Source organism: Ostrinia furnacalis, unplaced genomic scaffold (assembly GCF_004193835.3).
Source record: "Ostrinia furnacalis isolate ACB-3 unplaced genomic scaffold, ASM419383v2 OfSCF1461, whole genome shotgun sequence".
In the NCBI taxonomy this organism is placed as follows: Eukaryota; Metazoa; Arthropoda; class Insecta; order Lepidoptera; family Crambidae; genus Ostrinia; species Ostrinia furnacalis.
The window spans coordinates 187,065-197,737 of NW_021131700.1; the positions used below are offsets into that span (position 1 = coordinate 187,065).

General features: G+C 33.4%; 1 protein-coding gene across 2 annotated transcripts in view; it reads right to left on the reverse strand.

Annotated features, from left to right (window-relative positions):
- The window catches only part of LOC114352889 (alpha-tocopherol transfer protein-like), a 30,975-nt gene extending 23,610 nt beyond the window's left edge, over window positions 1–7,365 (reverse strand). Inside the window, exon 1 of one of the 2 annotated variants that reach the window (XM_028304645.1) lies at window positions 7,275–7,365. The gene's annotated coding sequence lies outside the window, so the exon portion shown is untranslated. The remainder of the gene's footprint in view (window positions 1–7,274) is intronic. The other variant, XM_028304648.1, reaches the window with a different exon arrangement.
- Window positions 7,366–10,673: the final 3,308 nt, after the last annotated feature.

Sequence of the window (10,673 nt, forward strand, 5' to 3'; positions counted from 1 at the left end):
TAAAGATTAAATGTAATAGGAATTGATATTTATTGCGCTCTATAAAAAGATCATAATTATTAAACGTAATAAAAATCGATTTATAATGACTGCATAAGGGAATTGCAATAATAATAAAATCAGAAGTGAATTATTAAAATCTTAATAACATTGATTTATTAACAGTGACCTAATATGTCTTAATTATTAGTTTTGTAGNGTGATGCATGCTAATTAACTCTTTCAACGATTTTTGGTTTGATCAAAGTATCTCTTATAGTTTTTGAGATAGGTTGATTAAATTGATATAATAAGTTTATTATATTTGCTGCTACGGAACCCTTTGTGCGCGAGCCCGACTCGCACTTGGCCGGTTTTTTTGTATGAATTTTTGACAAATTTTTGACGTTTGTTAAAGTTAAAGTAAGATGGTGCAACCCAGCCTAAGCCTTTATATTCTGTGTATTTGAAACATATACTCGTATTTACCATTAGCAAGCTGCAAAAAATGTTGAAACATAATAAACATTAAACAAACAGTTGAACGAACCTCATCCTTTTTTTGAAATCGGTTAATAAATAACTAGATTTTCCTGCAGCTTCAATTGCGAAAATTTCAATTTTAAAAACTGGGACAAAATCCTACGTCCCGTGGTCTCCCTCTATCTCTATACCAAGTTAAATCTTCGTTTCAGTAACAAAGTTCAAGCGTGACAGATAGACAGTTATATTATTAAGGATAATTTAATTGTCATCATAATAGTTTGTCATGGCAGACGCACCAATTAAAAATCGCCTCATATTTCAACGACATCCTTCATAATAAACTGATGACGTCACTCTTATCTGTATAATTAATGATTACACATGACCCTGATAATGATTGAGTTGCTATTTTCACTTACTCTATTTTTAAACAAAACAATGATAATAATGAAAATACTAGCTAAGTGTTAGAGACCGGTCGTAGATTTTGTTCTGTCACCAATATCATCATCATCATCATCATCATCATCACCAAACCACCAAAAGAGAGAGAGGTCTATAAACCTATACCAACAGAAAGAGAGGTCTATTGTTCAAAATGTTTACAGTAAAGGCGATCTTGTATACAGCTTTGTATATGACATCTTCATAGAAGTTGCATGTTGAACAGAAAGAAATGAACATGATGCAATAAACATTTATGACTATGATAGCTAAATGGCTTAAAGATAAAAGGAGTTTTATAAAATTCAAAAATCTATTAAATAGCTCTGATGAATCTCAATCTCTCCCAAGTTCAAACGGTATTAAATAATAAAATTTTGCATTAATGAGAAATTTAAACAGAAATGAAGCTTAATGGCTCAAAGATAAAAGGAGTTTTCTTTTAATTCAAAAATCTATTGAATCGTTCTGTGGTAGCTCAATCTCTCCCACGTTCAAACGGTATTAAATAATAAAATTAAGTAAAACAGGTATTAAGATACTGACTGACCTCTTGCAAACGGTTTTCGTGAGACCACCATTATCTTATACGTTGAAACAATGAAGCCTAATTAAAAATTGCGATAGTTCAATTCGGTCAGAATCTTGAATTATCTTAGTTAACCTAACAAAAAAGAAACTAGCAAAATCTCACAAAATTAGGACAATCAAAGTTAATGCATCCTAAATTTGCCGGCACTGAGTCCTAAAAAAGAGAAATAATCCAAAAACATAAGTTTCACATTCTTATTTTCTTATTGTCCACCTTTTTTGAAGTAGGTACAGGGTGGGCCAAACAATTTTGCAAATAGTAACGTTTGAACGCCGTGTAAGTGCAGCGTAATCCGCCAGTTCTGTGTCGTACGTGTAGTTCCATACAAATCATAGCCTAGCTTTGGTAAAAAATACACAAAAAGCGCCCCATAGTGACTAAAAATTCATGAAGTTATGCACAGTTTCCCATCATCCACGCGTCTCTACCTCGAACCGTTTTCGAGAAATCAAGCGTTGCTATTTGCAAAAATGTTTGGCCCACCCTGTACCTACTTCAAAAAAGGTGGACAATAAGAAAATAAGAATGTGAAACTTATGTTTTTGGATTATTTCTCTTTTTTAGGACTCAGTGCCGGCAAATTTAGGATGCATTAACTTTGATTGTCCTAATTTTGTGAGATTTTGCTAGTTTCTTTTTTGTTAGGTTAACTAAGATAATTCAAGATTCTGACCGAATTGAACTATCGCAATTTTTAATTAGGCTTCATTGTTTCAACGTATAAGATAATGGTGGTCTCACGAAAACCGTTTGCAAGAGGTCAGTCAGTATCTTAATACCTGTTTTACTTAATTTTATTATTTAATACCGTTTGAACGTGGGAGAGATTGAGCTACCACAGAACGATTCAATAGATTTTTGAATTAAAAGAAAACTCCTTTTATCTTTGAGCCATTAAGCTTCATTTCTGTTTAAATTTCTCATTAATGCAAAATTTTATTATTTAATACCGTTTGAACTTGGGAGAGATTGAGATTCATCAGAGCTATTTAATAGATTTTTGAATTTTATAAAACTCCTTTTATCTTTAAGCCATTTAGCTATCATAGTCATAAATGTTTATTGCATCATGTTCATTTCTTTCTGTTCAACATGCAACTTCTATGAAGATGTCATATACAAAGCTGTATACAAGATCGCCTTTACTGTAAACATTTTGAACAATAGACCTCTCTTTCTGTTGGTATAGGTTTATAGACCTCTCTCTCTTTTGGTGGTTTGGTGATGATGATGATGATGATGATGATGATATTGGTGACAGAACAAAATCTACGACCGGTCTCTAACACTTAGCTAGTATTTTCATTATTATCATTGTTTTGTTTAAAAATAGAGTAAGTGAAAATAGCAACTCAATCATTATCAGGGTCATGTGTAATCATTAATTATACAGATAAGAGTGACGTCATCAGTTTATTATGAAGGATGTCGTTGAAATATGAGGCGATTTTTAATTGGTGCGTCTGCCATGACAAACTATTATGATGACAATTAAATTATCCTTAATAATATAACTGTCTATCTGTCACGCTTGAACTTTGTTACTGAAACGAAGATTTAACTTGGTATAGAGATAGAGGGAGACCACGGGACGTAGGATTTTGTCCCAGTTTTTAAAATTGAAATTTTCGCAATTGAAGCTGCAGGAAAATCTAGTTATTTATTAACCGATTTCAAAAAAAGGATGAGGTTCGTTCAACTGTTTGTTTAATGTTTATTATGTTTCAACATTTTTTGCAGCTTGCTAATGGTAAATACGAGTATATGTTTCAAATACACAGAATATAAAGGCTTAGGCTGGGTTGCACCATCTTACTTTAACTTTAACAAACGTCAAAAATTTGTCAAAAATTCATACAAAAAAACCGGCCAAGTGCGAGTCGGGCTCGCGCACAAAGGGTTCCGTAGCAGCAAATATAATAAACTTATTATATCAATTTAATCAACCTATCTCAAAAACTATAAGAGATACTTTGATCAAACCAAAAATCGTTGAAAGAGTTAATTAGCATGCATCACCTCTATTTTTTTTAGAATTTTATACCCCGTAGTTATAAAAATAGAGGGGGGGGGACATACTTTTTACGACTTTGAGAGCTGATATCTCAAAAACCGTTCACTTTAAGAAAAATGTTTTTTAGAAAACTTTATATCATTTTAAAAGACCTTTCCATTGATACCCCACACGGGTATGTACATCGAAAAAAAATTTTCATCCCTCAGTTACATGTATGGGGGGCCCCACCCCCAATTCTTTTTTTTACTATTTAGTGTCATAATTTTGTAGCGGTTCATACAACACATATTCCCATCAAATTTCATCACTGTAGTACTTATAGTTTCCGAGTAAATCGGCTGTGACAGACGGACAGACGGACAGACGGACAGACGGACAGACGGACAGACGGACAGACGGACAGACGGACATGACGAAACTATAAGGGTTCCGTTTTTGCCATTTTGGCTACGGAACCCTAAAAACACCGGTTATCGTCAAAATTACGTGGTGCAACTCAGCCTTAATTGTACTTTAGTGCCTCTCTCAGGATTAATCTTATGCCTGCCACTTATCGAACTCTATCGGATTGTTCAAAGTAGGCTCTACATTGATTAATTAAGGCTAACATGGTTACTATTGAATGGATACGTGTCAAATTAATCGAAGTTCTTGCCATTCACGTTGATTGAAGTCTTACATTGCTATTTGAAAATAGATCATCTATTACTCGATCTATTTGTCAAATTATTTAAAACTTAGGATTAAATTTACTATGATAATTAAAATAAATTTTGAAACTCGTTTTTTTGTCTATTAAATTATATTTATGTTAAAATTTAAACGGCACCGCCATGCAAAATGTTGGTCAGTAATGCATAGGGCGTTTTGATACACAGGCTTAGTTGTACCATCTTACTTTAACCGTAACTATAACTATAATAAGCGGTGTTTTTATATGGAGTTTGACAGACTTTTGGTGAAGATGGTGTAACCCAGCCTTAAATTATTTGGTGTAAATAAAAATAAAATAAATAAAGTCTATCTCTTGCGAGTCTTTTTGTGTTTCAATAGAATCGATCTCAGTTCTTGTCAGATTTAATCTTAAATGACAGACATCGCGATTAGAATAGAGATTGTGCAAGTGTTAAAACTGTGTAAGTTATATAGTTAATACATGTTGCAAAACCGTAATCTATACTAATATTATAAATGCGAAAGTAACTCTGTCTGTCTGTCTGTCTCTCTTTCACGCCTAAACCACTTAACCGATTTTGATGAAATTTGGCATGGAGATAGTTTGAGTCCCGGGAAAGGACATAGGATAGCTTTTTATCCCGGTTTTTGAAACAGGGACGCACGCGATAAAGTGTTTCTGTGACAGACAAAATTCCACGCGGGCGAAACCGCGGGCGTAAAGCTAGTAGTACATAATGTACATAATACATCTTGCAAAACTGTAATAATTTATGTTTAGAACAAAGAACACATTTTTCAATGTCTTCTTTAATTATTCGGAACAATAGGCGTGGATTTAAATACTCGTATGTACATCTTCCTTGTCAATTAGTTAGCGATTGTTATATTTTTTATAACACCATATTTTATACTTCATTGTAACGGCTTCTAGCTATAATTACAGGTTTAAACAAGTGGTTTGAAGGGCGATTTTTTAGACGACACGAATTGCAATAGTAATAATTATGTAGGTACCTTAATAGAAAACTTCAAGATAATATTCAGTTATGGGTATTAAGTGTGAAAATTGCCATTGTATTCACATTTAGGGTAAGTTAGATATGTTTTTTTTCAAAATTAATATGTTTTGGATGTCTGTTATATTTACCTTCTTGTTTTATATTTATTAATAGATCAGAGAATATTGAAAATAAAATGGAATATTATACAAATCTTGGTGACTGCATCATGCAGCTGTTTTGACCCTAATGAGCTCTACATTCAAAGATTTATATAAACTTTTGTAAATCGTAAAATAAATAATAGCCTAGGAAATCATAACTCTAATTAAACATTTTAGAAAGGATCCAAAAAATTAACAGCTATAACAATAAGTAAATTAATAAACCATTAATAATTGTTTTTTGCGTTCCCATTGCAAACTTTCTCAATATTCGCAAGGATTCCTGCGCCGGCGCAGGATATGGTCGATATCGAAACAACTCGTTTGAAACAAGTTGCGCTTGCCCTGCGTGCGACGGAGAAATCCGCGTTACGACACTACATACATAAACCAATACATTACTCATACAAACACAGTGTTCAAGGCATTTACTTTGCATACTGTTAATTGAAATAACTATGAGATCTTCAATAGTCATCATCATCATCAGAAGATTTAGTTTCCACTACGTCATCCATCATCATTTACATTCTGTACCTCCGTCATGCTAGTGATTAAAATAACATAGTACAAACATGGTATAAAATAACCGCCTCTGTGGTCTAGTGGTAAGATCACCTGCTTCAGACGCAGAGGTCCCGGGTTCGATTCCCAGTGGGGGCAGACTTTTCTGTTCGGTTTGGTTGGTGGTAGGGCTTGTTGTAAGTCCGCCTGGCTAGCTACCACCATCTTACCTAAGTCTGTCGCCATAACAACAATGTTAACAACATTGTTGTGTTCCGGCAGTTAGAGGTAAGATAGCCAGTTCCTCTGTGGTTGAGGATTCCGGGTGAAGCTCGCTTCCACCTTCGGCCTGATCATCCCTTACCATCAGGTGAGATACAGGCCAAGATCTTCCTCGTTGTTGATAAAAAAAGCCTGTCTAACTATGACTACATTTTTGTTTTGTAGAGTCATGATCATGATTAGGTCATTTAGTATGCACTGCAGCTGGCCGTCTCTTATTTACCAGAGGAAAATGTAGGATTTGATTTTACCTGCACTTCCTATGCCAGCTAAACTGGTTAGGGAAGCATGAATAAATTGAGTTACCTACTTATTTTATTTTGAACATTAGTTACAGAGCTATTCAAAAATAACGAAATCTATAGGTACTTAATATTATAAAGCTGAAGAGTTTGTTTGTTTGTATACTTGAACGCGCTAAACTCAGAAACTACTGGTCCGATTTAAAATATTTTTTCAGTGTTAGAAAGCCTATTTATCGAGGAAGGCTATAGGCTATATACTATCACGCTACAAGTAATAGTTGCGGAGCAAAAATGAAAAATGTTGCGAAAACGGGTTTTCACGCATACGAAGTCGCGGGCACAGCTTAGCTGCTAGCTGTGACAGCTATGGTTTAATAAAAAGAAAACAATACTTATTTTGATACAATTGTATAATTAATCTTGTTCGATCGAGACTGCTGTCTCTATCAATCTATGGCCTAGTTAGCTAATCGCCAATAAAACCCAATCAAGTAAGAAATGATTTTCACTGAAAAGAAAAATTGTGGAAGCTCAGTAAGAATGGGAACATCATATTTTTTTAATTAAATTATAGCTCTATTAAATAGAGCTTTTCCATTCAACAGTAAAAGTCCATGACCAAAATTCTTCTTATCAAACGACATCATCTCTTGTTTATCCACTTTTAGTCATTACATTTTAGTACCTAATTATCACAGTTTTTCTTTTATTTTAGTTCAAGTTTTTAGTGATCAAGCCGTTTTATCAGGTCTCGTATTTACAGACAAAGAAAGCTGTCCATTCTAAAAGTTAGCACCTTAAGCTTTCGCCTTTTGGCTTACTTTCACAAGCACCAAAAGTTCAAACGAATATAACTATAAAAAATAAAAATTATAAAACACATACCGACTCGTTCGATAAAAATAGCACAGATAAATAATCCAGTAAAAAAACTCACTTTTTATGTCGCAATAGAAACGAAAACAATTGAAGGCGATATGAAACGTCAGAATGCGCGAGCGCCGGTGTTAACCACCGGGCGATGACTGACGGTCGCATTCTGCAATGTGTTGGGAAACGCGTTAGCTAGCGGGACATACGGGCGGAAATCTCGCCGAGCTAATGTGCTTGTTAGAGTTCACGAACATACGTTTTTATTTTTAAAACTAACACTGGTGTTAGGATAATTTATACAATTGATCGTATTTAATAATACGTACCATCTCTACATTGTCGACATTCCAGACCAGCTCGCTCTACACTAAGCGTTTCGATGACTCTTTTATAATGCGAACAGCTAGGGACTGGAATTCGCTGCCTTCTGTTGTTTTTCCCAACCGACCGTTTTCATTATTATGTATTGCTGCCCACTCTACTTTAGATTATTTTTTGAAAAAATAGTCAAACATTAAAGCCAAAAGAGTTTTCACAAATAAGTAGGTAATTAACTGATTAACTGACATTTATGTACTACTAATTCATACATGAGTCTTGCCCAAATACTTACGAGGTGTATTTTATATACTTACTTACCCTCTTTTCTGCAGTTGAGTAAAATGGAAATCTATAATCTGATCTGATAACAAAATTCATGTTAAACTAGATAATGACTTCCAATTTTGTCATGTGTGGGTTGTATACGTGATTATATGGAAAAATGATAATCAAGAATATGTGTAGTTGACAGCACGTCAGCCTGCACATTTCTGTTGCAAAACAATACTTAATACAACTGCATAAGTGCTACAGTATAAGCTCGACGTGCTCGTCATCTGTAGAATAAATGACTAATAGATGAGATAAAATTATTTATTATCAGTTTGTTTGATAAATAGATAACAGCTTATCCAATCACATCTGCGAATAAATATTAACATAACAATGCTAAGAAATTAAGGATTAAATGTAATAGGAATTGATATTTATTGCGATCTATAAAAAGATCATAATTATTAAACGCAATAAAAATCGATTTATAATGACTGCATAAGGGAATTGCAATAATAATAAAATCAGAAGTGAATTATTAAAATGTTAATAATAATTTGATTTATTATCAGTGACCTAATATGTCTTAATTATTAGCGATATTTATTACTAATTACTTTACTTTTGTATCCTAGTCCTCATAATTACCAACTTAACTTTACTTACATAAAAACAATCATTATAATAACATAATTTTCTTTTCTCAATGATATTTAATCGTGTGTTATAACAATTAAACAATTTATAGGTGCAAATTGTATAAATAATTCCTGTGCGTTTGACGAAATATGGGTCTGTGTGTTTACATCATCGAGGACCTTTTTAGTGGAATCGAAAGTGCTAAATCTTGCCAAAGCCGAGTAGGTGTATGTATGTATCTCTACCTAATAAGTATACAGATTCGATTTCTGACTAAGACCAAAAAAGAATTCTAAAAAATATTTAAATTTTTAATTACCCAAAATTTTAAACTTTTCGATTTATTTAATCCATATTGAAAGATACTACATAACTACTCACTTTATAGTTTCATGGGACACTTACATTAAAAAAAATAAACCTACTCTTATATATCCCGTAATGAAATAACCAGATTGAGAGGAATTCCTCGTTTTGTTGAAGTCGGTTAAAAAAGAACGATACTTTTTATTATCATCAATGTCAATGTCAGTCTACTGACACACACATTGACACACAATCCTCCCCAAGAGACCTCCCTTTATTTTTTTCACGCATCTTCTGCTAGAAAACATTTTGAGGGCGTTGGTTGATCAAAAGGAAGGAACAGTCCCATAATATGTTACCAACCACAGAGGATTTTTAGGGGTAGAGTCCCCGAAAAATCCTCCCCCCAAAAAATGAATATTTTCCCAACAAGTTCGCAGACTTGAACTTTGAGACTTGACTCTACTTGATAACTTGTTGGGAAAATATTCTTTACCTTTCACACAAACATTAAGATACATAGAATTATTATTGGTTTACACGTTCTGGAAAATTTATGTGTAATAGAAACCAGACCCTGTAAAAGCCAGTAATAAAAACTATGGACTTTATGTAGTTGGCTTCATAACATTTATAAGTAAAATGATTTTATGGTATAATGAAGTAAGTAGCCTCATCAAGTTATAGTTTAGGATCTATTTCTGACGTTACATCTTCTGAAATACTTTTCCAAGTTTTCTTCATTCCATGGTAGAGTGGATTCCTGGGATCTCTTTAAGGAATGAATCCTGGAACGAGGTTATTCGACAAAGAACCATTGTAATAGCTTAAAATGCCTCAAGCTAAAACGAGGAATCTACCATATCTGTTCCAGAACGAATGCAGTAACCTTTACTCTAGATCTCAAGACCTAGAGTTGAGCATACGTAGTGTCGGACGTCTTCCTGCTTACTCCACCAGAGACTTGGAGAATAGCTAACAGTGACTGAACTGAAGTGGGATTAAGATGATGATGAATATCTCGGCAAAGTGACTTCATGATATGTGAGTGATGAAAAATTTACTTTATTTTTCCACTACTCTATCATAAAATCTTTATAGCATTCAAATTGTAAACATTATAGTAACTCAACCGTTGTCAATTATTGTTATTATCCTGCTGGGTTGCCCCAATAACAACAACTAATAGTTGTTGATGTTATTGAAGTATTCATCTTAAAATGACTCACAATCCATTGAGACTGTCCAAGGTCGTTGAAAAAACTGCATTATCTCAATAAATCCCTTCTTTGTTACATAAAATCATCATCTAGTATTGTAATTGTTGTACAGTCATGAATTAACAAGGCCTTTTGAGAAAACTGGTGATCCTTTTGTTTATAGGAATAAAGATTATACTTGAATACACGATTAAGATTTGAATCTACATAACCAGGAAAAGTCATGGTTTGAATTTAAATGCTCTTAAGTAAGTCTTGATTTGTTATAATATCAAGTATTATACCGAGGTACTTCAGGTAGGGTACTATGCAATAGGGTGTCCCGTCGTTGTATGGGAAAAATTTTTTTTTGAGCTACGGTTACGCAAGAGGTGTCAAAAGTTGCGTTTTGACATACAGATTTCGATTAGCATTAAATTTAATTAGATATCTGTCATCTTGAGGCCTCTACCTCTCCTTGAAAATTTTCAAAATTGCTATTTTAGGGGTTCCTAACATGAACTATAAATAATACAAAAATAGCGTTTTTATGTAATTTGAGGGTACACAATGAGTCACAGCAAGGTTTAAAATAGTATAAAAACCAATAAATCCATAAATACTTTCAAAACAGAATTGGCTTTTTGACCAGAATTAGGCATTTACGCGCGCG